Raw genomic sequence first — 26,666 nt, 5'->3', positions numbered from 1 at the left:
TGACTGAGAACCTTCACAGACACATTCACGTTAATTCAACCAATCAGATGTTACAAGGCCAAACCCCAGGTGGGACCAAATTTACTGCATGTGGCATCTGTCCAGTCATGTGTCTGTAGGTAGGTCTAAAATGGAAGTTGTTGATGGCTCTGATGCAGCTAGTTAGCCGTGGTAACTGCTGATAATCATGAGGCTACCGGCTACCAGTGAAAATAAAAGGGGAAATCGGGACAGTAAGCCAATTTCTGTCTTTGCGCATTTGCGCCTGTATGTGCTTTTGTGGTTTTCTTTTGCGGCTCTTTCAGTGAATTTTAGTCAGACCGTGGTAAAACTTGGTGTTTGGAATCAGTGATAGCTCTGGAACATACCTAGCCTTTTTTTTTTAGCCGGTTACATGAACTCTGAAGAATTTTTGGTTTGGTTTTGTTTGTTTAGTGAACTTGTGCACATTTACGTAACTGTTATTTTAATCATGGCTTGTTTTCGTTGTGTTTGGTGGTTGTAGAAATAGTTTATATGAGATTTTAGCTGAGATTCAGAGGTTTCTGTGGATACCACACATGTTGGGACTTATATTTCTGACCCTGTGCTATAACCAATTAAATGTGATCCCCTCCCTTTTACCCCCGGAAGCAGGGTAGAGTCAGCTGAGTCCATGGCTGGCTGGATTATTCTGTCATGGTTTGCTGAAAGAGAGGACACAGAATGCAGAACTCTTCTCATTGCAAAACAGTGCGTTTATTTACAGTGCCCAATAATCCACAGAATAAGCAAAGTGTAAAGTCCAAACAGTGCTTTTCTCCCAATTCCTGCTGCGACTCCATCCGTGATATCCAGCGACTGTGTTTGTGCTCCCCAACTGTCCACTTCATCCCAGAAAACAACACACGACAGGTGAGTAGGCTTCCTAGCCGACAACCTTACTGCAACACAGAGCTCATTGACACTACCGGCTTAGAGTAATAATCCAGCGCTGACTGTCGCCGGACCACACCGTTAAATACTTCTACCCAAGCTGAAGGAAGCTTAGAGGTAGCTGGCAGAAAAAATAAGTGCGGGTGATCCAGCTTCATGCAGGGTTGCTTCTGGGTTGGAGGCCGCCTGGCTGATTCTTTTCCGGAAAGCACGAACTTCCATAAACAAATGCACAGATGAGCAGGTCGGAAAAGGGAGAGAAACACACACACATATAACAGGCAGGTTGTCCGGGGAGGACAGTCCGATTATGACACTAGCTATAGCTCACAGTTTAGGTTTCACGTTACAAAGTTTTGTCTCATAGTTCATAATTTTCTAGCTCACAGTTCATAGTTCATAGCTTTCTGAATTTCTTGCAAAATTACTGTTTGTTGTTATCAAATAAGTCACTGTAAATAAAACACTGTATCCACGTCAGTTTTGCCTTCATCTGTGTCTGCACTTGAGTCCACACACACATGGCCACCTTTTGGAGGAAGCCGATTTCCGCCGCTTGTATCCACGTTGTTGTTCTTTCGGTCACTACCCACAGCTCGTGACCATAGGTAAGGGTAGGAACGTAGATCGACCAGTAAATTGAGGGCTTTGCTTTTACACGCAGCTCCCTCTTCACAACAATAGACAATGAAAAAGACCCCGATATACCTAAAATCCTCCACTTGGGGCAGGAACTCGTTCCCAACCTGAAGTGGGCACTCCACCCTTTTACGGCCAAAGACCACCGCCTCAGATTTGGAGGTGCTGATTCTCATTCCCACTGCTTCACATTTGGCTGCGAACGAGAGATAGGGTGAGTAGTTCAGTCATCTGAGAGGGGCTCAGAGTAGAGCCGCTGCTTCTTCACATTGAACGGAGCCAGTTGAGGTGGTTCAGCGATCTGACAAGGATACCTCCTGAGCGCCTCCTGGTTGAGGTGTTCCACCTCCCACTGGGAGGAGGCCCCAGGACAGGATGGACACACTGTAGTCCGTGCTGCAGGGAGAATGGACTGCCATACCCATTATGTGTCTGTGAGCGCGAGGGAGGGGAAAAAAGGAGAGTGGAAAAGTACGAGTTGTCACGGAGCAGAAACGGGAGCTGGAAGCATGTAAATATAATAATAACCACTGCACCCAAAAAGAGTGCCTGACGAGCCCAGTTGTAAGTAAGCTATTAAGACTCGACTGTACACCGTGTTCTCCTCCAAAACAATAAGTTCTGTTGCAGCAGCCTTTCAACGCCTCTCTCTGTCTCTCGCTTGCAAAGTCGACCCAGACAACAAAGTAAAGCTAGTTTTCAGCTATGAGCCCGACACGAACCCGACATATTAGCCAGAGGTCCCTTTACTAAGGTTCGGGGCCGCGGACCTGTTTTATATACACACAGAATAGTTTTCTATACGAGATCGCTGCAAAAAGTGCAGCCTTACCTAATGTCCACCTACTGTTACTCATTTATATCAAGATTTAAATCTAGTTGGTGTTGGTATGGCGAGTATCCTTAAGTAATAGTAATAAATCACATAGCAATAGAACATTCATGTAGTTGTAAAAAGCATGATAATATATTAAGTAATCCAAAGTATTCAGAATACATTACTCTGATTGAGTAACGTAACGTATTACGTTACAAATACATCTTGGGGCATGTATTCTGTAATCTGTAGTGGAATACATTTTAAAAATAACCTTCCAAGCACTGTAGATATTGCAATGTTTAGCAAAACTGTTGCTACAAGGCAACCTTTCACCTTCTCTGGTGTTTTTAGCATTAAAAGTCCACCTCCTGAGCAGTACAGAGTGATGCCTTGCAGAAATGAAAGCACAGAATGGGTGTGAAGCCTGATAACACAGTAATGCTGGACTTACTGCTTCCCTCTGTTATTGAGTGTGATAGAAATCAGTATGAACTGATATGATCAGTCATTTCACTTGCCATAAAGATGAAAGTGCTCCAGAGAAGAGTCACATATGATTGTAATATTACGCACTGTTGAAAAGAGAATAAAAAACACATCAAAAACACATAGGATCTTTCGGATCAAGACTTTTTGCCTCCATGACGTTAATGCACTATAGCACACAATATTGCCTGTAAAAGCTAATATTTAAGCAATGTGTCATAAACCCTAGAGTGTGGAGTGATATTAATAATAATTGCACATGTTTTTTCTTAGATATGTTAGCCTCCCTCATGTGTTTATCTTTTTTTCCTGTGGAGAAAAGGCAAATCGCTGAGTTTAAAAAATGAGTAAAAGTGTCTCTTTTCTGTGCCACAGCCTCATGCAAAGCTGTTAATTTGCCATGTGGGAAACATTATGGAGCCATTAGAGGCTCTTAAATTGGATTTAAGGAGGAAAGTCATTATTGTCCACATAAGGAAGATTTCAATTGAGAGTGCTTCATGTGATATTCGATATAACTACCATATTAGAGGGAAATGTTGAATCAGATTCTCAGGCAAGGATAATTCTTTGCAGCATTGGGGCATTAACTTTATTTCATTTTAATAAGAGTTGTGGATTTGTTCATCTTTTATTTCCCTGCTGAAAATGTTTCTATATTCTGTATCCTTAAAGCAAAGAAATTGGTGTGGTCAGTAAAGCTTCATTGCTATAGTCCAAGCAGAATTTCTTTGACCTAGTCTTCTCTTTATTCTGTAGTTCTGTTTATTGCCTAAATGGATGGAAGAGCCATAGATTTCCAGCGCATTCACAATGTAAAGTATAACATCTTTTAGGAAAAATGAATCATACCTTTATTATTGCGTTAACTGTTCAGTACTGTACTGTGAGCAGGAGAGATTGGAGGAGACTGTAGGAGACAGAGAAACAGAAAAGAGAATCAATCACTTATCTGGCTATTGGAGCAGAACTGGAGTCTGGATATATTTAGAGTTACTATTGGCATAGTAAGGTGAGCTATTTACCTTTCGGTATTTATGCTTGGTTACACCCTGACTCAAGGGCGTAGATTTGGTTTCGGCATTGGTGGGGACGGATGATTCAACCACCGAACTGTTTCTTTGTTTTTCCTTCCTTTTTGTCTTTGCTTCTTGATAAAAAAGGAAAAATATACTTGCCTACATATCGTATTCTACATGCTTTTAAACCATTTAAAATTACAATTCATAGTTTTATATGTGAATTATATAATGTTAAATTATTATTAAACAAATGATTAAGTATTTTAGGCTTTAGTTTACTTCAGCCATATTCCACATAAATCAGGTAACATACAAAAATAAAAATAGCTTCAAATAGAGTCATGACAATAAAAGAATATGACTTTAAGGACTTAACAACATTACTTCAGTTATAGTACATCCACATCTGTTATACATTTAGCACTAAGGGAACACTGAATGACCTGGTGGTTTTTGTCCATAAAACTACTCATCTAAGATTACTACAAAATTATTATTGTGTGCTTGATGTGCCTTTGGCCCTGGCTCTTCCCTCTGACTGCACTAGGACATATTGCCAACTGATAAAATGACACATTGATTCCTGCCATAAAAAAAGTGAGACATGTCAATTCAGATTCTTTGTCAAATGTACACTAATGAATCAATTTACATCAGCAGCCTAACCAATTGTCATGATAATAAATACTAGTTAATCTATAGCACCAAACCATCAGTCAGTCACCTGTGACCTCGCCTCTTCACCTCTGTCCGAGCTACAACATGGCAGAGCTGCCTCTGTCACCTGATGAATAACAGTGAGATACTCCACATACATGCAGTCACACATGTGCTTCAAATACAGTAATGAACCACCAAGTCATCATCCAATTCCACCTGTGATCTTGTGTCACCATCACTCTCTGAGCTTTGTGTTGGTTCTTCTGTCACCTGACAAATAGGAAATACATGACAATAAGAATAAAATGTGGAGCTGCTTCAGTGTTTCTGTCACTTTGTGCAGATCTTGACTCGTCAGTAATGTTTGTAGGGTAAATGCATTTTTAAAACAATTTGTGCAAACTGCACTACAAGGTGGAATATTTGCAAAATCATGACTACCTCACGATATTTTGTCTCAAAAATTAACCCTATGAATATGTCAGTGCCATTAGAATGAAATTATTGTGTCACCAACATTTTAATGTTAGACATATAATTCTAACGGCCTCTGTAAACTAATATCCTGGCTGCTCAAAGCTGCCGTTTTCTCTGACAATCAAAATTAGAAATGCTGCTCTGAGACTGAGAGAACTAACAGTGCTGCCTGTTGTGCAGTTAGTTTCCAAAACACGTTAATCATGGTTAACGTTAATTTTAGACTGACGTGGGCTATGCAGGCTATGCTAGGCCAAAGCCTAGCATAGCCTGCAATGTTATTATGACGTACACATTTTACGAGTAAAGTTGACTTTAAGTAACTTACAGGTCTCTTTGAAAAATACTTTCTTATATCCAGGTTCTTCCTTTTTGCAGCCATCCTCCTCTCCTCCTTGCAGGTCGTTGCAGCACAGGGTTGCTGCTGCTAAAACTAGATAGAGCTCCCTGAAAGTCACAGCCAATCACATTGGCCATTTTTGTCACATGAGGTTGGACTCCGGTAGAGACCGTAATTTAACTCTTTCTGCACCGCTGGGTGAATGAGACGTTGACAGATCGTTTTTTTTTTCACCTTTCTATCGGGTTTGTTTTTCTTTACTCAAAGAGATCAAATTATTGGTGGGGACAATTCAGTAATCGCTGGATATTGGTGGGGACATGTCCCTTCTGTCCATGCCAAATCTACGCCGTTGCCCTGACTGGAGCTGAAACTGCAAATATGACTTTGATGTCCATTTTTTCAGAAAGAAACTTACATAATTATAACAATTTGAAGCTACTTTGCGAGCAGCACTAACAGTGAAATTAGAAATATCCTGTCTCAGAGTGACGCTGAAAAACTAGTTCATGTTATTACTTCCAGGCTGGACGACTGTAATTCATTATTATCAGGATGTCCTAAAACCTCCCCGAAAAGCCTTCAGTTAATCAAAAATGCTGCAGCAAGAGTACTGACAGGGACTAGAAAGAGAGAGCAGATTTCTCCTGTATTGGCTTCTCTTCATCAGCTCGCTGTTAAATCCAGAATTGAATTCAAAATCCTGCTCCTCACATACAAGGTCTAAAATAATCAGGCCCCATCTTATCTTAATGACCTTGTAGTACCATATCACCCTATTAGAGCACTTCGCTCTTGCTCTGCAGGCCTACTTGTTGTTCCTAGAGTACTTTCAAGATTAGGCTTCAAACTTTCCTTTTTGCTAAAGCATATAGTTAGGGCTGGACCAGGTGACCCTGAATCCTCCCTTAGTTATGCTGCAATAGACGTAGGCTGCCGGGGGATTCCCATGATGCATTGAGTTTTTCCTTTCCAGTCACCATTCTCACTCACTATGTGTTAATAGACCTCTCTGCATTGAATCATACATGTTATCAATCTCTGTCTCTCTTCCACAGCATGTGCCTGGTTCTGCCGGAGGTTTCTTCCTGTTAAAAGGGAGTTTTTCCTTCCCACTGTCGCCAAAGTGCTTGCTCATAGGGGGTCATATGATTGTTGGGTTTTTCTCTGTATCTATTATTGTACAATCTACTGTACAATATAAAGCACCTTGAGGCGACTGTTGTTGTGATTTGGTGCTATGTAAATAAAATTGAATTGAATTGAATTGAAATAGAATCTTGGCATAATCACAGTATTTTTATGGACTTCCTATCTTTTCACTTCTTCAACAGATTGATTCATCCAGAAGGCAGTCTTCAACATCGGCTGCAGACTCATCCACCCCCACTGCTGCTGTTCCACCTCTGACACCTCAGCCACTACACACCTCCTCTGCTCACTACTCCTCACACCCAACCACAGCATCCAGCACACAACCAACACACGACTCCAGCCTGTCTCTCTCAACCATCCAGGTTTGGAGGGAACCGAGGAGGATCAGAACCAGGAAGGCAGCAGGTCCAGATGGCATCAGCTCAAGGGTTGTCCTGTCAACTGTGTGGGGTGAATGCGCACATCTTCAACCTGAGCCTAAGGCTGGGGAGAGTCCCACAGCTCTGAACACCAATGCCAAAGACGTCCCAAGGACATCAACAGCTACAGATCGAAGGCTTTGACATCGCACCTGATGAAGACCCTGGAGCGGCTGGTCCTAGCTCAGCTTCGGCCCCTGGGAAGCTCATTACTGGACCCACTTCAGTTTGCCGACCAGCCTGGCACTTGGTGTTCGCGCGCTCTGCGGTAGAGTACCACTTCCTGTTCCTGCTCAAACACAGTGGTGTTTCTGAGTAGCTTATTTGCTTAGCAATTTAAATTAACAACTTTTAAATACATTCTTTTTCATAGTATAATCTTCACGTGCTTCATCCGAAGCACACTTTCTGTGTACTCACTACCCAATTTATAGCCAAAGTATTCACTCACTGTCTCTGTACTGTTTCGCTAGCTTAGCTTAGCTCGTAGCCGACTCGTTAGCACCATGGCTACTTCACCTGCCCCTCCTGCACTTTCTTGCTCATTCAATTCAATTCAATTCATCCATCCATTCGCTTCCGCTTATCCTTTTCAGGGTCGCGGGGGGCGCTGGAGCCTGTCCCAGCTGTCATAGGGCGAGAGGCAGGGTACACCCTGGACAGGTCGCCAGTCTGTCACAGGGCCAACACACAAGGACAGACAACCATTCACACTCACTCGCACATTCACACCTAGTGGCAATTTGTATTATCCAATTAACCTATCCCCACAAGCTGCATGTCTTTGGACGGTGGGAGGAAGCCGGAGTACCCGGAGAGAACCCATGCAAACACAGGGAGAACATGCAAACTCCACACAGAAAGACCCCGGCCTGATGGTGGAATTGAACTCAGGACCTTCTTGCTGTGAGGCAACAGTGCTAACCACCGTGCCACCGTGGTTAGCACAATTCAATTTTATTCATATAGCGCGAAATCACAACATAAGTCGCCTCAAGGCGCTTCATAGATACAGAGAAAAACCCAACAATCATATGACCACCTATGAGCAAGCACTTTGGCAACAGTGGGAAGGAAAAACTCCCTTTTAACAGGAAGAAACCTCCGGCAGAACCAGGCTCAGAGAGGTGCGGCCATCTGCTGCGACCGGTTGGGGTGAGAGAAGGAAGACAGCTATTTCGCTTTTTTTCAACAAACATAGTCATTAGTCAGAAGTATTATGTTTGGCTGATAAGAAGGAAAAAGAAACTCAATCAACTACAAAAAGGTTATTTAGAAAATCATCAATGAACACACAAAACATATAACATAGCAGAGGTGGGCTAGAGCAACATAAAACTACACTGTCAGCTAAGAACAGGAAACTGAGGCTACATTTTGGACCAAAATTGGACAAAAGATGATTGGAAAAACGCTGTACTCCAATTGCACCCACAGTCACCTGATCTGAGTCAAGCAGAGCATCTTTGGAATGTGCTTGAAAGGAAAATGATAAGCAGCTGACAAATCTGCTTTCTGTAATTAGAAAGCAGTCCTACAACTTTTTCAAAGAAAAGAATAGGTAATGAACTCAACCGCCATGGCCTGTATGCGCACGTGTTAAGTCCCTGGCCACATTTTGGATCAATGTGTCTGGATTGTGTCTTTAAGTGTCTCTGCAGGGCCTCCTTCTGATTGGGGAGCTGTCTTGGGCTGGCGTTGACCTGGCAGCTGCTGATTGGTGCCCACTACCAACTGGCAATTTTAAAAACCCTGTCTCTAGCAGTTGTTCTCCTGGCAGCAGTTGGCAGCAGGAGCAGACCTGTCCTCAGCATCCAAACACTCAGTTTTGTGTGCATCTTATGAGAACCATTAGGTTTTGTATACAGTGTTGTAAATACTCTTGTCCATGTGTAAATAAGCACTGAAGCAGAAAGGGTGATCATTTTTCATACAGTTTCTCTTGTTTATTAAAATTGGGAGTTAGAAATAGTGTTTGTGTTTGGTTTTGTTTCATGCAGGTAGCACTTTTTTGGAACAGCTTTTTTTGTTTATTATTTTGACCAGCAATTATTTTGGAGTTAATGCTTTCACGTACCTTTAACAGCATATTAGCTATTGGGTCTGTCTTTGGGGACCGGGGCGGGGACAACGTTTCTTTAACCCTGCCTCCACTTTCCTGTCACTTTTCACTGCATTGATCTAATAAAACCAGAAATAGGCAAAGACAGCACATTTAAAGTTTACTGAACAACGTTTAAACAGGCTCGTGATTTACTGGGAGAATGCGGTGTGGTCAGATGAAACCATAACTCTTTGGATGCCATAATACACACCGTGCTCTATTTGTTTTATCATCTGATGACTTTTATTTGTGATCACTACGTTGAATGAAAATAATGTGTTTTATGTGTGACTCACAATGAAGCTTATAATCAGGCTACTGTTTCCTGCCAGAGTGGTTGGGAGCTGTGTTTAGTTGCATGGTAACTGCTAATTAAATGAAAATGTCAAATGCAGCGCACATGTTATGTGTGGCTGCATGTAATGGGCGTGTGTGCATTTTATTCAAAGTCTTTGACCCACAGAGACAAAGTCTTTTCATCATCACGACGGAAGACTTGACAAACACTAACAGGGTAACTAAACAGATTCTATATAAAGATGTCTATATAAAAAGAACAATTCTGTTAGAGTAGATCCCTAAGGAAATAGTCTGCTTTGATGAGTTCTTTAGCTTTCCTATGCAATCATCTACAGTATGTTGCTCTTCTTTTACCAACGTCTGTAGCTTTTCGGACAGGAAAGGAGGCAAACCCTGGTTTATATATGGAAGTCAACAGAAGGCATGTGGACTGTCATTCTCATTGTCATTCTGAAATGTCATTCTCACCACACTTAATGCAGTTTCTAAAACAGATGCTTCTGACATGGAATTCCCACCAGGTGTCGGTAACAACCCATCCAATCCACACATGCAAAGAAATTAAACTATAGATGTCCATAAATTATGTGTAATAATGAAATGTGGCACGGGGAAAAAAAGCATTGAACACATTAAGAAAGGAAGGTCCCTGAGAGTGATATCGGCTGTGATGAGAATAATGGCATTAAAAATTTTCAGTTACTGGAACATGCCGCCATTATCAACACACGAGTCAGATTCTTTCAAGTCTCTTATTGCCAAGATACCAGCAAGAGGAGGAGTAGGCCTGCCATGTAGATAGACTATTTCCAAATACATAGACAGTAATTATGCTAAAATTAAATTCGAGCTCAGAAAGACATTTGAGGAGTAGACTATGTCTCTACGACAGCAGACATCTGGACTGAACGTAATAAAAGCTATCTTGTGTAATGGTACACTGGATAAATCCACACACCATGAAACATGGGAAAGCAGCACTGGCATGCAGAAGTTGTTATACTCATGACAATATTGCTGTTGAGTTGGACGACATTCACTCATGCTACGACATATTCCGCAAAATACCATCAACTGTCATGGACAATGACTCAGTTTTGTCAAGGCCTTCAAAAAGTACCAGCCAGTTGAGGAGGATCACCAGCACACCAACATGCCGTTAACACTTGTGCAAAATGTTAGTAATTAGGAGGAGGACGGTAAGTGACGGAAGTGACAAGTAAGGTAAGCGACCCATGTTGTAGGTGACGTCAGACGCCGGAGAATTGGCGGAAAAAAAGCAAATGGTAGCATAGAGATTAACAAAGGTTTTTCAAGCTTCAGTATTACCAAATATACTAATCAATTGTCATATAACTAACAACATCTGTTCTATCATCTCCAACACCCTGGAGGACAACGGGGAGAGTTTAGACGCTCTCCAAGAATACATCGACCACTGTTTTCAAGATTTAGTAATGAAGAAGGCCCAGAGTGCATCCTCCCCGGCCAAAATTGAGACGCCGTCATCGAAGAGATGTCGCCCGGCAGACTCCCCCGGTACAACATCGCCTGCCGGCAAAGACATCGCAGACATCCTGGAGTCAATCGACAAGCGATTGTCCAGTTTCGACGCGAGGCTGTCCCTGGTGGAGATTTTACACCGGGAATTTAAATCTCTGAGAGAATCCCTGGAATTCAGCCAGCAGCAGGTGGAAATGCTTGCCGCTGAAAATACCACGCTACGGGAGTCGGTCAAATCTCTCACCGATAATGTGACCCAGCTAAACATTGAAAATAAAAAAATAAAAGAGTCCGTTATCGATCTACAAGCCCGTAGCATGAGAGATAATCTTGTTTTTTCTGGTATTCCAGAATCTGCCGGAGAGGACGCGGAGGCAACGGTGAAAAGCTTCATCAAAATCCACCTGAAGCTGCCGGAGGACACCGTAAAGAACATCGACTTCGATAGAGTACATCGCTTGGGGGGCGTGAGGTTGCGGACCGGGAGACCATGGCCTATTGTGGCCAAATTCGGTCAATTCAAACAGAAGGAACAGGTGAAGAGTCGCGGCAGAGAGCTGAAAGGAACGGACTTCAGCGTGAACGACCAGTTCCCCAAAGAGATCCTGGAACGACGCAAGGTCCTGTTCCCAGTTCGACGTAGCTTCATCCAGAAAGGCTCCCGTGCTGTCATCGCCGTGGACCGGCTCTACGTGGACGGACAGCTCTACCGCGACCCCGGCACCACACCGTGGTTATATTGACTGCACTCCAGATAAGAACCCGCTACACTCTTTTCTTATTCATTCACACTTTCTCCTTTAACATGGGTTTAACCTAGTAATATCAATATGATGTCATAGCAGATATAACGCCGTCACCCTCCGTCATTACTTTAATTGGAATGTTTCCGTTTCGTTTCTTTTTTTTTTTGTTTTTGCTCACAGTTCATGTGGTTTCTTTCTTTCTCTTGTCTTTCACTGCTGTGATCACCTACTTCCCCACTCACCTACAAACAACACCCTCTATTTCTCCATATTTTCACACCACAATCACGCAAACACATCCGCTCAACGGCAGCACATTCACAACAGCCTCACAGCACGCACAGACTTGCAGGACACATAACACAAGCCACGCTTGTTCATATTAGTGAATATTCACACACATAGTCAGACTTATGGAGCCTCTCACTACACTTTTTTTTTCTCTCTCTCTCTTTCTATTTACAAACAAGGGATGTTTCCACATTCTCTTTTTTTTTTTTTTTTTTGCCTGTCCCGTTTGGCTCTTTTGCCATCAGAATTGTTGTCTAAAGGCAAAGAAAGATGCCTAACGGGTGGTATTTACTTTACCAAATTGACCATCCCAGCCTTGCCGTAATGGTCCATTTGATTCACCTTTTATTGTTTATTTTATTTTCACTTACTGAATACGGGACAGACTTGACTGGGGGAAAGAAGGGGAGAAAGAAAGAGGGAAAGAGAAGAGGGATGGGGGAGAAGGGCAAAAAGCAAAAACCAACAGAATGAGCAGAAAAAGAAAAAAAAGAAGAAAAAAAGAAAAAAAATGCATATATCAATCACCTGGATCACCTGCTGAGAAAGAAAAAAGAAAACAAGCAGAAGAGAACAAGCGTAATAGAATAAACAACATCACAATGATATATGGGAATATGACAGTAAATACTAAATATTAAACATTATTGTGCAGCACATAAGATCAACAGAACACAGTGTGCTTTGAGGTAGGAGCCAAAAAGGGTGTAGTTTGTGGGTGTGATCACCCGTGTGTACACCTGTGAGCATGGACGCGCTTGTTTTTTGTTTTTTAAAAGGTTCCTTCATGTAATGATCTGCTAGAGGGTGTGGGGGGGCCACAGCCCCGTCCTCCAGGGCATGAAGCAGGTATGGAGGAGATCAAAACTCCAGACATCCAGAGGCCCCCAGAACACAAGAGACCAAGGAAGACCAACAGAGGGGCAGCCGCGCCACTGTCCCAGAAAGAGCCGAGGAGAGTCCCAGATGAGGGCTCACCCAGCAGCCGCGGAGCAGAAGCCAGGGGGAGTTGCAGTGACGCGCCCGTGAGCTCCGCCGGCAGCCAGCCGTGCCTGAGTGACCGAGCCCCAGGCCGAGAGGCCGGGGGCACCCCACCTCCGAAGTGGCCCGAGCGAGCCCCAGGCTCCAGGCCCCGATAAGCGGCTGCCAAGGAGTGAGCTGGTGTGTACCTGGGCGCCCACCCCCGGACACAAAGAACCACCAACGCACCGATGTCTGAGGGAGTCCGCCACTGGCAGGGGAAGTGGTGGTAGGGGGAGATAGGCCTCCAAACCTTGGAGGGGCTAAGGTGTCCCCAGAGAGGTGGCGCCTGACACCCAACCTGACATATAGACACAGAAATACAGGCACACACAGATACAAACATCCATTCCCACCCTCATGCTCTCATATGCACTTACTCCACACTCAACCAACGTGGAGACAGACATAAAGAGACGCTGTACACACGATCACACTCCCCAAACGTACTCTGCGAACCGGGTCTAGGTACCCTTGCCCCTGGAGGGGGGAACTGCACCCAGACCCAGGTGGTGTTACCCTTTTCCCTGCGGTGGGGGGAGGCAGACCGCCCCGACTCCGCAGCAGCAGGGAGGCCCCACACTCCAGACCGCAGTCGGACGGCCAACTCCTCCTCCTAGCCCCCCCGCTCTCCACCTGTCTAAACGAAACACCCAGCGTACATCATTAGACATACACACACAATTATGGGCATGCTGAGGTTTGTCACATGGAATGTAAATGGAGCTGGCACCAGAGGAAAGAGGTTAAAGATATTTAACCAGCTTAAAAAACTACAGGCAGATGTTGTTTTATTACAAGAAACTCACAGACCTGTCACAGGTTTAAACGAACTTAAAACACCTGAGTTCCCTAACGTGTTTGCAGCCTGTTATAATTCTAGACAACGGGGAGTAGCAATTTTAATACATAAAAATGTTAATTTTACAGTACTCGATACAGTTATAGATCCAGAGGGTAGATTTCTAATTATTAAACTATCAATATTGAACAAAAAACTATGTATTGTAAGTATATATGGTCCAATGACAGTAACAAACCAGCCATCATTGTGAGATTTGCAAACAGAAAACAGAAAACAGCACTGTTAAAACAAGGAAGGAAACTGAAAGGATCCGATGTCTTCATGAACGAACATCTGATAAAAAGAAATGCGGACATTGCCAGGAAAGCACGTTACTTGAAGAAACAGGGAAAAATTCAAAATACATGGACCACCAACTGCAAAGTATTCATTAAACTCAATGGAACACCGGAACAAGCCAAAGTGTTGGTCATCAGAAATATGGAAGAGCTGGACAAATACTGAGGTCAACTTACTCTGGAGGTATCAATCCGGTTGTTCAGTGATGACGCCACGAAGCCTACTTCCGGGTCTAAAGTTGTCTGCGTTTAATATGGCTTTTGTGTTGTTAACATGTTTAATGTTATGTATTTTCTTCTATTTGATCTCAAAAAGCTCCTAAAACAGTCAGTGATCACTGTTGACCTCCCTCGGCTTTTATTACCGCTAATCATTTATTTAAGCTCAGTTTTTAAAACCTTAGGATGTAACTACAGCCCAGCCCATGCAGCAGTATATGAATGACTAACCTCGTATTGTGGATGGATTATCTCAGTTGTTCTCCTGGTTGAAGTTTGGTCCTTTTACAGCATCCTGCCATGCGATTACATTTGTTTCTGACCACCGAGAACACTCACGTTAACTTTTATCGAGTGGAAAAAAAGTTAGCTTGTTTATATTATGCTAACATACCTGTGTCGCTAGCGGTCACGTAGCACACCATTATATACCAGCTAGCCCAACTTCAGTAACCCTACAAACGTCACTGCTGTTTAGTTTTCTGTCTTCATTTATGCTGGAAGTGATAACAGAGCTGTGCGTTTTAATTTGTTTCCAAAACCCCGCAGTCAGGACATGCTATATTGTATTTAGATAGAAGCTAGCGAGCTAACTCCCTGCTAACTTCTAACTCCTGAAGGATACAAAAAAAACAACAACAGCAATAGAATAATATTAAACACAAAGTGAACCCGTCTTCCTTCATTAAATAGGTTCTTTTAGATGTTAAGGAGGAATTGACTTAACCAGGCTGGCGGAGAATGAAGACAACCGGACACCTGCGGCAGATGGGGAATCAGTGAACTTTTATTGAGACAGAGACAACCTCTCAACACAGCTCACATCAGGAGATTCCCAAGATTTGCTGTGAGGATGGGTATATATTCTCTAAAACTTACAGGAGGGGGTTGTGAGGAAAGTGCTGCATTAGCAGAAAAACAACTCCATAAAAGGAAATCGGCCTTGGGTGTTCTAGTCTCTTCGCTTGCAGATATCTTGCACCTGCAGGATGAGGCGATCGCTTCTTATCGCTCTCAAGGCCAAAGTCGTGAGCACATTTTTATTACACAGTTGCACAGTAACTTTAAAGCTGAACAATATTTAAAGCTGAATAATGTTTGATCAGATTATATTTTCTTCAAATCCCCCTTTTGACCCATCTTAAATGGGTCAACACACAAAAATAAGTAACATTCAAAGGAACACAGAGACGTGTCGAAGCCTGGCTCGAAAAACTCCTCGGGTCTTATCATTTGTCTTTATATGTCATTGCAGATGAGGAGAAAAGAGTCCAGGCACCACCCTGCCCAGGGGTCGGCTGCAAGCAGTCTCGGTTCCCGACGAAAGCAGTAACAGCTGTCCTGCACCCAAGGATACAACGAGTCAGTGCAACCAGGGTAGTGACACAAAATTAACAGTTCCTGTAACCCAGCAACCAAAAAGCATAAGTAATGATAAAAATGTGGAGAGTACAGAGTATACTATAATAATGAGAGATATAAACGTGAAAATGTGAAAGAATAAATCAACCGTAAAATAAACCCAGAACGGTAACTGCTAAGGACATTCAAAAGTGAATATGGTAAAACGTGAGGAAGGGGTGTGGAAAAAAAACAATTTATATCCAGTGGTGGGAGTACACATTCGCTCAGGCTTAAGTCCGGAGACCCTGAGAACATCGCTTAACCCTCACAACCCGACCAGACACAGTTCAACCAGATATATCCTTCAAGAGGAAGTGGGTGAGGGAAACAATTAATAACAAGCCTAATACAAAACACCACAGAGAAACAACCATTCTAGAAGCATTTAAACAAGAGAAAGACGATAATGTTCGTCACCCTCACGATCAGAGTTTTCATCATCCGTTGGCGAGGAGGTGGGAAGTTGACTAGCCAATAAAGGCATCTGCCGGGCGAGATCCTTATCCTCAGGAGTGAGAGCTGTAACAATCAGTCTCTGGAAGAGGGATCGAATGCATGGAATACAACAGCAACCGCAGGTGACTAGGACAGCAACAAAAACTGAGATGGAAACTAGGATGGAAGCTACAAGGGCCTTATATTTGCCAAACATGTTAAGCCAAGAGTCCCACATGGCAGTATCAACGCCCGAGTGTTCCTTCATTTTAACAGTAAGAGCTGTGAGACCAGTAATAGCTTTAGTGAGGGAACCATCAGGAGCTGTGTTATTGGGGATATAGGTACAGCACTCCTGACCAAAAAGGCTGCAGACTCCGCCTCTTTCTGCGAGGAGAAAATCCGTTGCGACCCTGTTTTGGAAAGCCATTAGGGAAGTGGCAGATAACTGTGCATGCACAGCTTCAAAACCATCTCGAGTGTAATTAGCCAACAGTTGCACATTAAAGTGAATGTAGTTAATTCTGTCTACATTCGCATTTATTTCAACCATCCAAAGTATCGAGGCCCATCCTGCTTTAACCTGGTCTCGCAGTTTATATTCATCGGGGACCCCACGGGGTATACCTACAGCATCAATATAGGTTGGATTATGAGCTGAACCTGGGATTAGAGAACGTTTAGAGCGGCGTTCAGAGGAGGATGGGAGGCCAACTTCGTGTACTTCTATAGAGAGATCTACTGGAGTGACTAAAACAGGTAAAATAAGAGTTATGAGAGCGCAAAGACCTGACGCATCCCGAGGGAAACCATCATATAACTTGTTATTGCCACACCACCACCACAAATCAGCCCTAGCCGTAGGTCGGAAGTTTGGTTTCATAACCGTCATCTCAGTGCACCAAGAAGAGTTCAAGCTACCTAGTTTTACTGCATTGCCAGTCAGGTTAATACAAGTGAAATTGTTCACAGCTACATCTGAAGAAAAGAAAGGTGGTTTATTAGAGACCGAGCGTTGAGTTTTAGGAAAGTGGTTTTCCAGATATGAGCAATGACCTCGTTTTGTATTGTTCATAAGATGCAGGAGGCATGCACTATTGACTGGCGCCGGTACCACTCTTAAAGTGGGGCGGGCTCCCATACACACTATGCAGTCGGAAGCCGTCTTGTCAGCAGCTTGTTCAGCTAGTAGTAACCAGTTGTTTGTTGCTCCAGAAATACCGGTTAGAATTTGGAAGAGGTCATCTTTAGACATTTTGTTTGTGTCTACAATGCGTATTCGGCCGTTTCTCCCCCCGTTTGTATATGTCACCGGAGGGCCATTAAAGGTGGGGTTATCATCTTTAACTACAGAGCTTGGAGCTGCACCAACGCTAGGGCATATTTCCATTTGCCAATACAGGGCGGTGCGATCAGTCCAAGGGGCAAGTATAAATTGTTGACAGGAGGTCAAGGCCAGATCCTTTAGGGTAAAAATTAAGCCTGAAAGATCCGGTTTTTTTTGCTATTCTGAGCATATTTTGGTTTCTCCAGTGCAAAGCCTGACCCCTAGAGTGCTTGGACCAATCGAGGTCCGTTTCTGACACTAAACTGGACCACTTCCACTGATGCCAACCTCCCAGGGTTATATACCACACTGAGGAGGAGAGATGTACTGCAAGGTTAAAAAGATCCCCCCCTTGGTCTTTGGTGACGGGAGTGACTGGGAAGCTAGCGAAATCTATTTCGACTACCCAACTTTTATTGTTGGGGACACAGAGAGTAATCATTCTAGTCGTACTTGGGGTACAGGAGGTAACCGTGTCTCGTTTCTTTCTAAATGGATCGGGCGTGGGCAAAACTGGAGAGGAAGTGGTGGGCAAGACCCTAGGGGCTACATTTGTCAGATTGGGACTGTCAGAAGGGGGCGAAGCTTTTGAACTTGAAGGTGTCAGAAGTGTCGGGGGCCCTTCACAGATCAGGATTATGCCAATGGGAATGAGACCCAGGGCCAGGAAGCAAACAAAGACGCAACATCTTTGCCTGCCTGTCATTTCAGGGGGAAAGGGCCAAGACATGTTTACTTAGCTTGGATGTCTTCTAATAGAGGATGATGGGGCACAGAAAGGTGGTCCAGTTCCCCCCACCTCGCCAAGGGCGTGTTCTAGGAGTTAAAGAGCAACAAAAAGTATCAGTGACACAACTTTAAATGAGCTTTCAGCGGTTAAAACTATTGCAATGTAAAATGTAAATCTTAAAAACTCAAGCCAATATAAAAGCAAAGTCATAAAAGATGTTAAAAATAGAAAAATAAAAATGTTTAGTTCAGTATGAAGAACACCCCCTTTTGTAACCAGCCGGCTTGTAGGTTGAGTTTTGGCTCCCTCAAGTGGTTGGTGATGCTGTTGCAGCTCCTTCTGACAGGTCCTTCTGCACCTCTCTCAAGGTTCTTCCTGGTTCGGTGGCAGCAGCGCACTGTGTGTAATGAAACCAGGTGTCACCTTTCCCTTCGAGCCTGACAGCGTGGGAGGTCCGCTCTGTTATGCGGTAAGGGCCTGTCCAGCGAGGCTCAGCCCACTTTCTCTTTGTGACTTTCAGGAGGACGTAGTCCATTCCAGGTGTAGCCGCCTCTTTCAGCTCTTGCTGGTTTCTTTCAGCGACCTGTGAGGAATACTGGGCAACAAAACTGCGGAGCATGTTATAATATGTCCTCGGATCGAGGTCTGAATCAGCTTCATCCGACATTAACAGGCGAGAGGAGGGGCCAGGAAAAGGCCTGCCATGCTCCAACTCAAATGGAGTGTAACCAGAGGTTTGATTTACTGAGCATCTTATGGACATTAATGCAAGAGGCAATGCCTTAACCCAATCTAATTTGGTCTGTGCACAGATTTTAGCCAATTTAGTTTTTAGAGTTTGATTCATCCTTTCCACTTTCCCCTGGGATTGGGGGTGGTAAACTGAGCCAAACTTATGTTTCAAACCTAATGCGGCTTCAACCCTCTGCAGATCGTGGTTCCTGAAATGTGAACCATTGTCCGACCTTATGACCTCGGGAAACCCATGCTGTGGTATATAATGATTAATCAGACACTTCACCACAGTTCCACTGTTTTCACTTGCTGTCGGCCAGGCTTCTGGCCAACCTGAAAATGCATCCACAGCCACCAGCAGGTACCTGTAACTACCTACTCTGTCCACCATGTCTGTGTAATCAATGATTATTTCTTTCCCTGGGCAAAGTGGGATGGGGAAGTACCCTGCTATTGGCTTGAAGGCGGGCTTGATTCCAAATTGGTTGCACTCCTTACAGGTTTTAACCATGTATTTTGTCATGTCTTTTAGATAAGGGTGCCACCAGGCGGCTAAGTTCCTCATCATTTGTGCAGGTCCCACATGCCCCACTCCATGTGCCTCTTCCATTGCTGTCTGTCTGACCCCTGGCGGTAGAATGGGCCTTCCATCTGGGCCACGCCAAACATCTGTGTTTGTGGCCCCTCTTGTTACCCATAATGATTTTTCCTGGGGGCTGGCTTTGTCCTGTAACTCTCTGATTGTGGCTAGGCCTAGTTGTATGGGTGGTCTTTCTGGAGGGGGTGTGGCTTCTGGGTCCATTACCATAATCAGGGAGGGTAAGTAACCAGCTGTCTGCTTAGCTACTAAGTCGGCCTGTTTGTTACCTAATGCCACTAAGTCCAATCCGGCACTGTGTCCTTTGCATTTTACCACTGCCACCTTAACAGGTAACAACAGTGCTTCCGCTAATTCCCTCATTTCTATCTCATGTTTAATAGGCTTTCCGCTGGCTGTCAAAAAACCAGCTCTTAGCCACTGCTTGAGCTCCACATGCACTGCTCCCACAGCATAAGCTGAATCGCTGTATATATTCACTTTCTGTCCCTTTCCCATCCTTAAGGCTTCAATCACCGCTCTCAGTTCAGCTCTCTGTGCAGACTGTTGTCCTGTCAACTGCTCTGCTTTCACTGTTTTCCATCTCATGTCTGTCTGTTCCACTATTGCCCATGCAGCCTTCAACATTCCACTTTCAGTTCTGAAACAACATCCATCTGTGAACCAATCTTTTTCTGCATCCATTAGAGGTTCTGCCTGCAAATCTGGCCTGATTTTCTCCTGTACCTGCACAACCTCTTCACACATATGTGGTTCCCCTGATCCCATGTGATCAGCCATGTTTATGCCTTCATGTGAGTAGGTGATGTGTGGTGCTTCCAAAATGGTACTGAGGCGTCTCTGCCTGAGTGAAGTGAGTGTGAAGGCCTGTGAGGAGACGTAGGCCACCACACTGTGTGATGTCAAAATTTTTAGTGGGTGGTTCATCACTATGTGTGCTGTTTTCTGAATGATTTTTGCAAGTCCAGAAACGTGTTGTGTGCACGGTGGGTGGCGTTTTTCAGTGTTGTCAAGCATTACGCTTACATATGTCAACACTTTTCTCTCTCCCCCTTTTTTCTGGAACAGGATACCATTGATATGGGTTCCGGTTCCAGAAACATCAAGATGAAAAGGCAAAGCATAATCTGGCACAGCAAGGTCAGAGGCGACAGAAAGCTGTTGTTTTAACTTTATAAACGCCTGTTCTGTTTCTGTAGTCCATGAGAGGGGAGCAGAGAGGTTTCTCATGCCTTGTTCATTTACCAAAACGCGCAAAGGGGAAGTAAGGCCAACATAGTCTGGGACATAGGTCCTGCTGTAACCAGTCAGGCCCAAAAATGACAACATGTCTTTTACAGTTAGAGGTTTTGGATGGTGCAAAATGGAGTTCCTGTGTTCTGGGGACAAGGAAATACCGGACTGTGAGACCATGCGGCCTAGAAAAGAAACCTGTTTTCTTGCAATCTGTAGTTTGTTTTTGCTCACTTTAAAACCTGTGTTGGCCAGGTGGTGAAGTACCACTCTGGTGGCCTCCAAACAGATGTCAGCCGTGGGGGCAGACAGCAAAAGGTCATCCACATATTGTATTAACATACAGTCAGATGGTAGTGGGCTGGTTTGTAAAAGTTCTTTCAAACACTGATTAAACAGTCCTGGGGAGAGGGCAAATCCCTGTGGTAAGCGAGTGTAACGCCATTGTCGGCCTCTAAATGTAAATGAGAAAATGTCACGCAGTGACTCACGAAGTGGGAGGCAGAAAAAGGCATTAGCCAAGTCAATGCAGGTGAACCAGGCATGAGATGGTGGGAGGTTGGTCAAGGCAACATAAGGATTAGGCACAGGCAAAGTAGGAGTGCCAAGTAAGGCATTAATCCTTCTCAAATCATGTGCCATTCTGAACTTCCCCGTGCCTTTTTTCTCAACGGGTAGGATGGGCGTGTTCCACTTAGAGCAGGAGGGCTCCAAGACACCGGCAGTGACCAAACCAGAAATTGTTTCTGCAATCCCAGCCTCAGCCTCCGGTCTGTGTGGGTACTGAGGCTGCCACAAAGGGGTAGCAGATGACAGTTGAAAAGAGACTGGCTCCACATCAACTAAACCTACATCTGTGGGTCCAAGGGACCACAAACAATCTGGAAGAGAGTCGAGTAAAGGCGCAGCATCACAGTGGTCTGTGTGTTCTCTTCCATGTGACCCGCTGACCACTCCATGTTGCAGTGTTGAGGAATTAAAGCAATCATTTAAAATTTGGTATGTCTTGGTAGATGGAGAAAACAAAACCTGTGGGAGTTTTGTAGGTGTCCAGTCAGTGGCCGCAAGGGAACGTTTAACCATTCCACCCAGCTCCTTAGCCTGGTGTCCAGGATGTAAGGCCAGTGACACATGGGGAGCTGCCTCATCAGACATCATGTACCACTGTAATTGATCTGTTGTAAAAGTAACCGCTGCTGCCACTCCCTCCGGTGCCGCAAAAATGCACGACATGTTCAGAGACCAAGCCCGCCCCTCACACTGCTTTTGGAACATGTGCTGGTACCAGGTGGTGTCATGCCTGTCATAAAACAGTGTAACATGAGGTGGGTCAGGGGGAGGGACATAAGGATGTAGGAGTGAGAGCCACGGCCGCCATTGCTGAAAAGCAGTCCAAACTCCTGGTTCAGCAGGTGTTTCAACTTCCAATAATGCCCAGTAGATGTCAGCAGAGTCCGCCAAACAGGAGGAGGGTTGCAGCAGAAACTGACCACCTCCCTCTGGCCCATCAGAGCAGGGAAGTACAACCCCAGTAGGGAGAGTCACAGTTAGGCCTTGTGAAGAGCAGAGTATTGTGGCTCCTAATTTAATCAACAAGTCTCTTCCCAGTAAATTCACAGGCGCCTGTTTTGAACAAACATAGCTGTGTAACAAGGTCTGATCTCCAACCGTTGTGGGGAGGGGCACGGTGTAAGGCAGAGTTTTAGGTTCCCCAGATATGCCCACCACTGTAATCACTCTGTCAGTAAGTCTTTCACGAGCAACATCCTTAATGGTGGAGTATGTAGCTCCAGTGTCCACTAAAAAGCTGCTTCTTCTTCTATCTACAGTTATGGACAGCATAGGGTCCGCCGTTGTCCCTTCACCGTCCTGGGCAGTCTGTGGGGTGTCCTATAGCTGGGGACCACCCTCGTAGTACTCCCACCCCATCACAGGCATCTGTGGGGCCGGGGGCACTCCAACTACAGCACCACGAGGTCCACCTCTGTGGCCAGGATGCTGATAGGGCCCACCACGGGCTCCCCTGCCTCTTCCAGCAGCCGGGTTCAAAGGGCACGCTTTAGCCCAGTGTCCAGGTTGTCCACACCGGAAACAAACATACATCTGGCCTCCCCTACCACCTCCCATCTGACCCCTTCCCCTGAAACCACCTCTGTTTCCTCCAAATGGGGAACCTCTCTGCCCATAAGGGGCCGGGGAGTGATAAGCACCATACTGGGGGGGCTGTGGATCAGTTGGCCACGGGTTCGGATACAAATCAGGGGCAACTGGACCAGGAGGGGGAGCCGCAGCGGCCACAAGCTGCTTTTTAGGCTTGTCACCTTTTCCACCCAGGTCGTTTTTAGCTTTCTGCAGCTGAACCTTCAACAGTTGCAACTGTAAATCTTCGACGCTCTCCGCTTTATCATCAGACTTAATCTGCACTTTGTTAAGATTAAAAATCAAATGTTTCTTCCAGATTGCAAAGTCACAGTCCTGCAAATCAGGATTATCCTCCATTTTCTGGCTTACTGACTCCGGAATGCCCCTCAGCACCGCCCTTCTAAACCACATGCTCTGTGAACAAGTCCTACTGGGGTGATGACCTGTATGGTTCACCCAGTCTTCAACAGCCTGATTTAGATAATGGGTGGGATTTTGCTTTCCCTCCCATTTAAATTTCTGTAAGGTGCCTTGATTTTTGGGTGGGAATTGTTTGCGCAGGGCCGGTCCAATAAACCTCAAGGCCTGCATTAGTGGCACCTCGTTCTCATGCATGGTAGTACCCGCATTTTGTTCCAGGTCCGCTGCCTGAGATCGGGATGTGCACCTAGTTATAATAGCTCTAAAATCTCCCAGTGCGAGGTCCTGTCCAGCTGTGTATTTATCCAAACCAGCCAACCAGGCATTCCCTCCCTCCGTTATGTCAGGGAGTTTGTCCACTAGGGCCTGGACATCTCCGAATGAATAAGGTTGATACACTGGTCTACGTTGCGCTTTAGTCTGGACCAGGGGAAATATGCCTGGAGGCTGAGGCACAGGGCCCTTAGATCTAGTCTGATATCCTAAACTGGGAGGGGTAGAGGGGGGTGTATTGTTAAGGTCACTGAGTTCATCATCAGTATCCTCAGTTTCTTCCCCGCCTGGTGGGGTAGCAGTGTCAGCAAAAACGTGGGCTAAACTCATCTGTGTTTCCGGATCCTGACGGCCCACCAAAGACATGGTAACTGTGACATTTGGTGAAGTGCCAGGCTCAGTTTTTGCAGTAGCGGTCAGATCTCCTTTAACAGCGACAGGAGTGCTGGCAAAGGGGTTGGACCGGGAAAGAGGGGCTGACGCAACACGATTATTCACCTGGACCACTGACCTATGTTCATTTAAGCAGGTGCGTAATGCTGCTTCTTGATCAGTTAATTGTTGTTCAGTGGGTTCCTGTCTGTTCATTCGAACCGCAAATGGTGCGCTCGCAGGGGGGTCAGTTAGGCCCTCAGATCCGGTTCCAAAACAATGGGACATAGAAGAGGGGGCTCTACTACTAGCTGAGGATGTCGCCGACAGAGAGGAGCTTCCTGGGCAAAAATGCTTGGTATCTATGGGAGTTGGAGCTACGGGCGGTTCTTCTCCAATAGTCATTATTCCACCAGAGATATTAAGTACCGGATATATGCCTGCTGAGGGAGGAGTTGAGGCAGAATAGGGAGGTGGCTGAGACCTATTTTTCTTCATGTGTGGTTTTGCAGTTTCCCATAAACACACCCAGTGATTAAATTTAGCTTTGCGGCCTGCGTGCTTATCTGCTTCCTTTCTGTGTCTCACCCCGCTCATCACACCTGCACCTGCTGCTGCTGAGTTGGCTTCTTCCTCTTTCTCTTTTGCCTGCATAGCCTTATTCTGCCAAATTATTCCCCAGTTACCACTACTCCCCTCGTCCTTTCCCTTTTCTTTCATTAACCTTTCAGCTGTTTTCCTCAATGACTCTTTCTGCTTTTTTGCTTCTTTAGGCTGGTGTGTGGAGTTGATGACTGTCTCAACACATGTTAATTGTTCTCCCAATGTGCTAAGAATAACACCGGGACCCCAACCATCATCCTTAGTTTCTCGATCTAATTCTCCATCCATTTTACTGTCAATGGAGGAGTGTTCTTTTATTGATTTTAAAGGAGAATTTGGGCCAGCTGGGTTTCTGCCTCTGTTAGGCACTAACAGCTGGGGCGCTGCTTTAAAGGTGAGTCAGCACTGAAATATCCCTTCAGGTGTTACCAAGCTTCTACCAAACCGGAGTCTGGCGGGTAACCTTGCCTAGAGCTTCCTGATAGGGGTGCTAGTTGGTTGTCACCTTGTTCACACGTCTCATTCACACTTCATACATTACCTGCAGTCACTCATTACCCTCCTTATGTATGTAATAAATGTGTAAAAAAAAAAAAAATTCTATGTGTGGTGTATTATTTTAACCAAAAGAGGAACCTAGTTCCTTTAATTGTGTAATCTGTGAACAACGGAGAACCAAACTGTCCTGCCCAGTGTTCCACAGCAAGCATTCAGCGTGTATTTATGTGTGTCCAATATCAAACAGAACATCAAAACATTTAAAACACTAAAATCATCGGGGTTTTAAGAAGAGATCCGTTTTCTCCTATTGATCAAAGGGACCCCTCCTTTGGACTCCAACCAGTACTTCTCCTTTTTAAGTTTTAGAGGATCTTTTCTAATAAAGTCCTCTGGGCCTTCCTAACCCTTCTGTAGTTTAGAGAATATTACTAAAAAATATTCTCAAGGCCTTTAACCTTTTAATTTGTTTAGAAAGGCGTTACTAATAAACCCTTTCAAGGTCCCAGACCTGCACTGAGGTATGTATCCGACACCGGAGAGCAACCCGTCGGCTGCAACCGTGGTCAGACCTCAGTTCACTCTTATCTTTATTCACTTATTCACTTATTTCTTATTCACTTATCTCTTATTCACTTATTTCTTATTCACTTGTCTGATTCTCAACAAGCCTTAAGTAAGCCAGACAATTTTGGTTATGAATTACTAGGAGTTTGGACACTAAGTATTTTTATAGTGTTCAATATAGCAGAAATAAAAGGTCTGCTTACCTTGTTTTTGTGTGCACACAGCTTTTGTCCAAACTCCGTTCACTCAGACCACGGCCGAAGTCCTCCCATCCGTTCCAGTTGACCTGGAGCGGATCCTGTTCGTGACGCCAATTGAAGGATACAAAAAAAACAACAACAGCAATAGAATAATATTAAACACAAAGTGAACCCGTCTTCCTTCATTAAATAGGTTCTTTTAGATGTTAAGGAGGAATTGACTTAACCAGGCTGGCGGAGAATGAAGACAACCGGACACCTGCGGCAGATGGGGAATCAGTGAACTTTTATTGAGACAGAGACAACCTCTCAACACAGCTCACATCAGGAGATTCCCAAGATTTGCTGTGAGGATGGGTATATATTCTCTAAAACTTACAGGAGGGGGTTGTGAGGAAAGTGCTGCATTAGCAGAAAAACAACTCCATAAAAGGAAATCGGCCTTGGGTGTTCTAGTCTCTTCGCTTGCAGATATCTTGCACCTGCAGGATGAGGCGATCGCTTCTTATCGCTCTCAAGGCCAAAGTCGTGAGCACATTTTTATTACACAGTTGCACAGTAACTTTAAAGCTGAACAATATTTAAAGCTGAATAATGTTTGATCAGATTATATTTTCTTCACTCCGTTAAATGTCATAAATTCCGTTTTCATGGATGCCTGGATGTTAAACTCAATTGTTACGCCTGGTAGAGCAGACACTGATCATTTTATTAAAGATGAAAGACTTTAGACAGTTTTTCAACTCTCAGTAATGCCATAGTGATCGTTTGATATATGGACCTGCAGCGGAGTTTAGACCCAGACACGGCTAGTGACGTCAGACTGAACAACCGGATACACATGTGACGTGACACACAACACAACACATG

General features: G+C 44.6%; 3 long non-coding RNA genes across 3 annotated transcripts; 1 reads left to right on the top strand and 2 right to left on the bottom strand.

Moving 5' to 3' along the window:
• Positions 1-2,908: 2,908 nt before the first annotated feature.
• LOC309713906 lies at positions 2,909-5,757 on the bottom strand. Its single transcript, XR_014278730.1, has 5 exons — positions 5,348-5,757; positions 4,607-4,812; positions 3,886-4,010; positions 3,713-3,770; positions 2,909-2,946 (listed from the first exon to the last, which is right to left on the bottom strand). It is a non-coding gene; the product is annotated as an uncharacterized lncRNA (long non-coding RNA).
• Positions 5,758-15,606: 9,849 nt separating this feature from the next.
• On the top strand, positions 15,607-18,051 carry LOC309713902. Its single transcript, XR_014278726.1, has 2 exons — positions 15,607-16,118; positions 17,893-18,051. It is a non-coding gene; the product is annotated as an uncharacterized lncRNA (long non-coding RNA).
• A 186-nt stretch (positions 18,052-18,237) lies between these two features.
• Positions 18,238-26,412, bottom strand: LOC309713903. The gene is made up of 2 exons (XR_014278727.1): positions 25,800-26,412; positions 18,238-18,750 (listed from the first exon to the last, which is right to left on the bottom strand). It is a non-coding gene; the product is annotated as an uncharacterized lncRNA (long non-coding RNA).
• Positions 26,413-26,666: the final 254 nt, after the last annotated feature.

This window comes from Aulonocara stuartgranti (assembly GCF_965226115.1).
Source record: "Aulonocara stuartgranti genome assembly, chromosome: 9".
Lineage (NCBI taxonomy): Eukaryota > Metazoa > Chordata > Actinopteri > Cichliformes > Cichlidae > Aulonocara > Aulonocara stuartgranti.
Note: the sequence above shows the minus strand (reverse complement) of the source record. Positions and strands in the feature narration are given on the sequence as shown.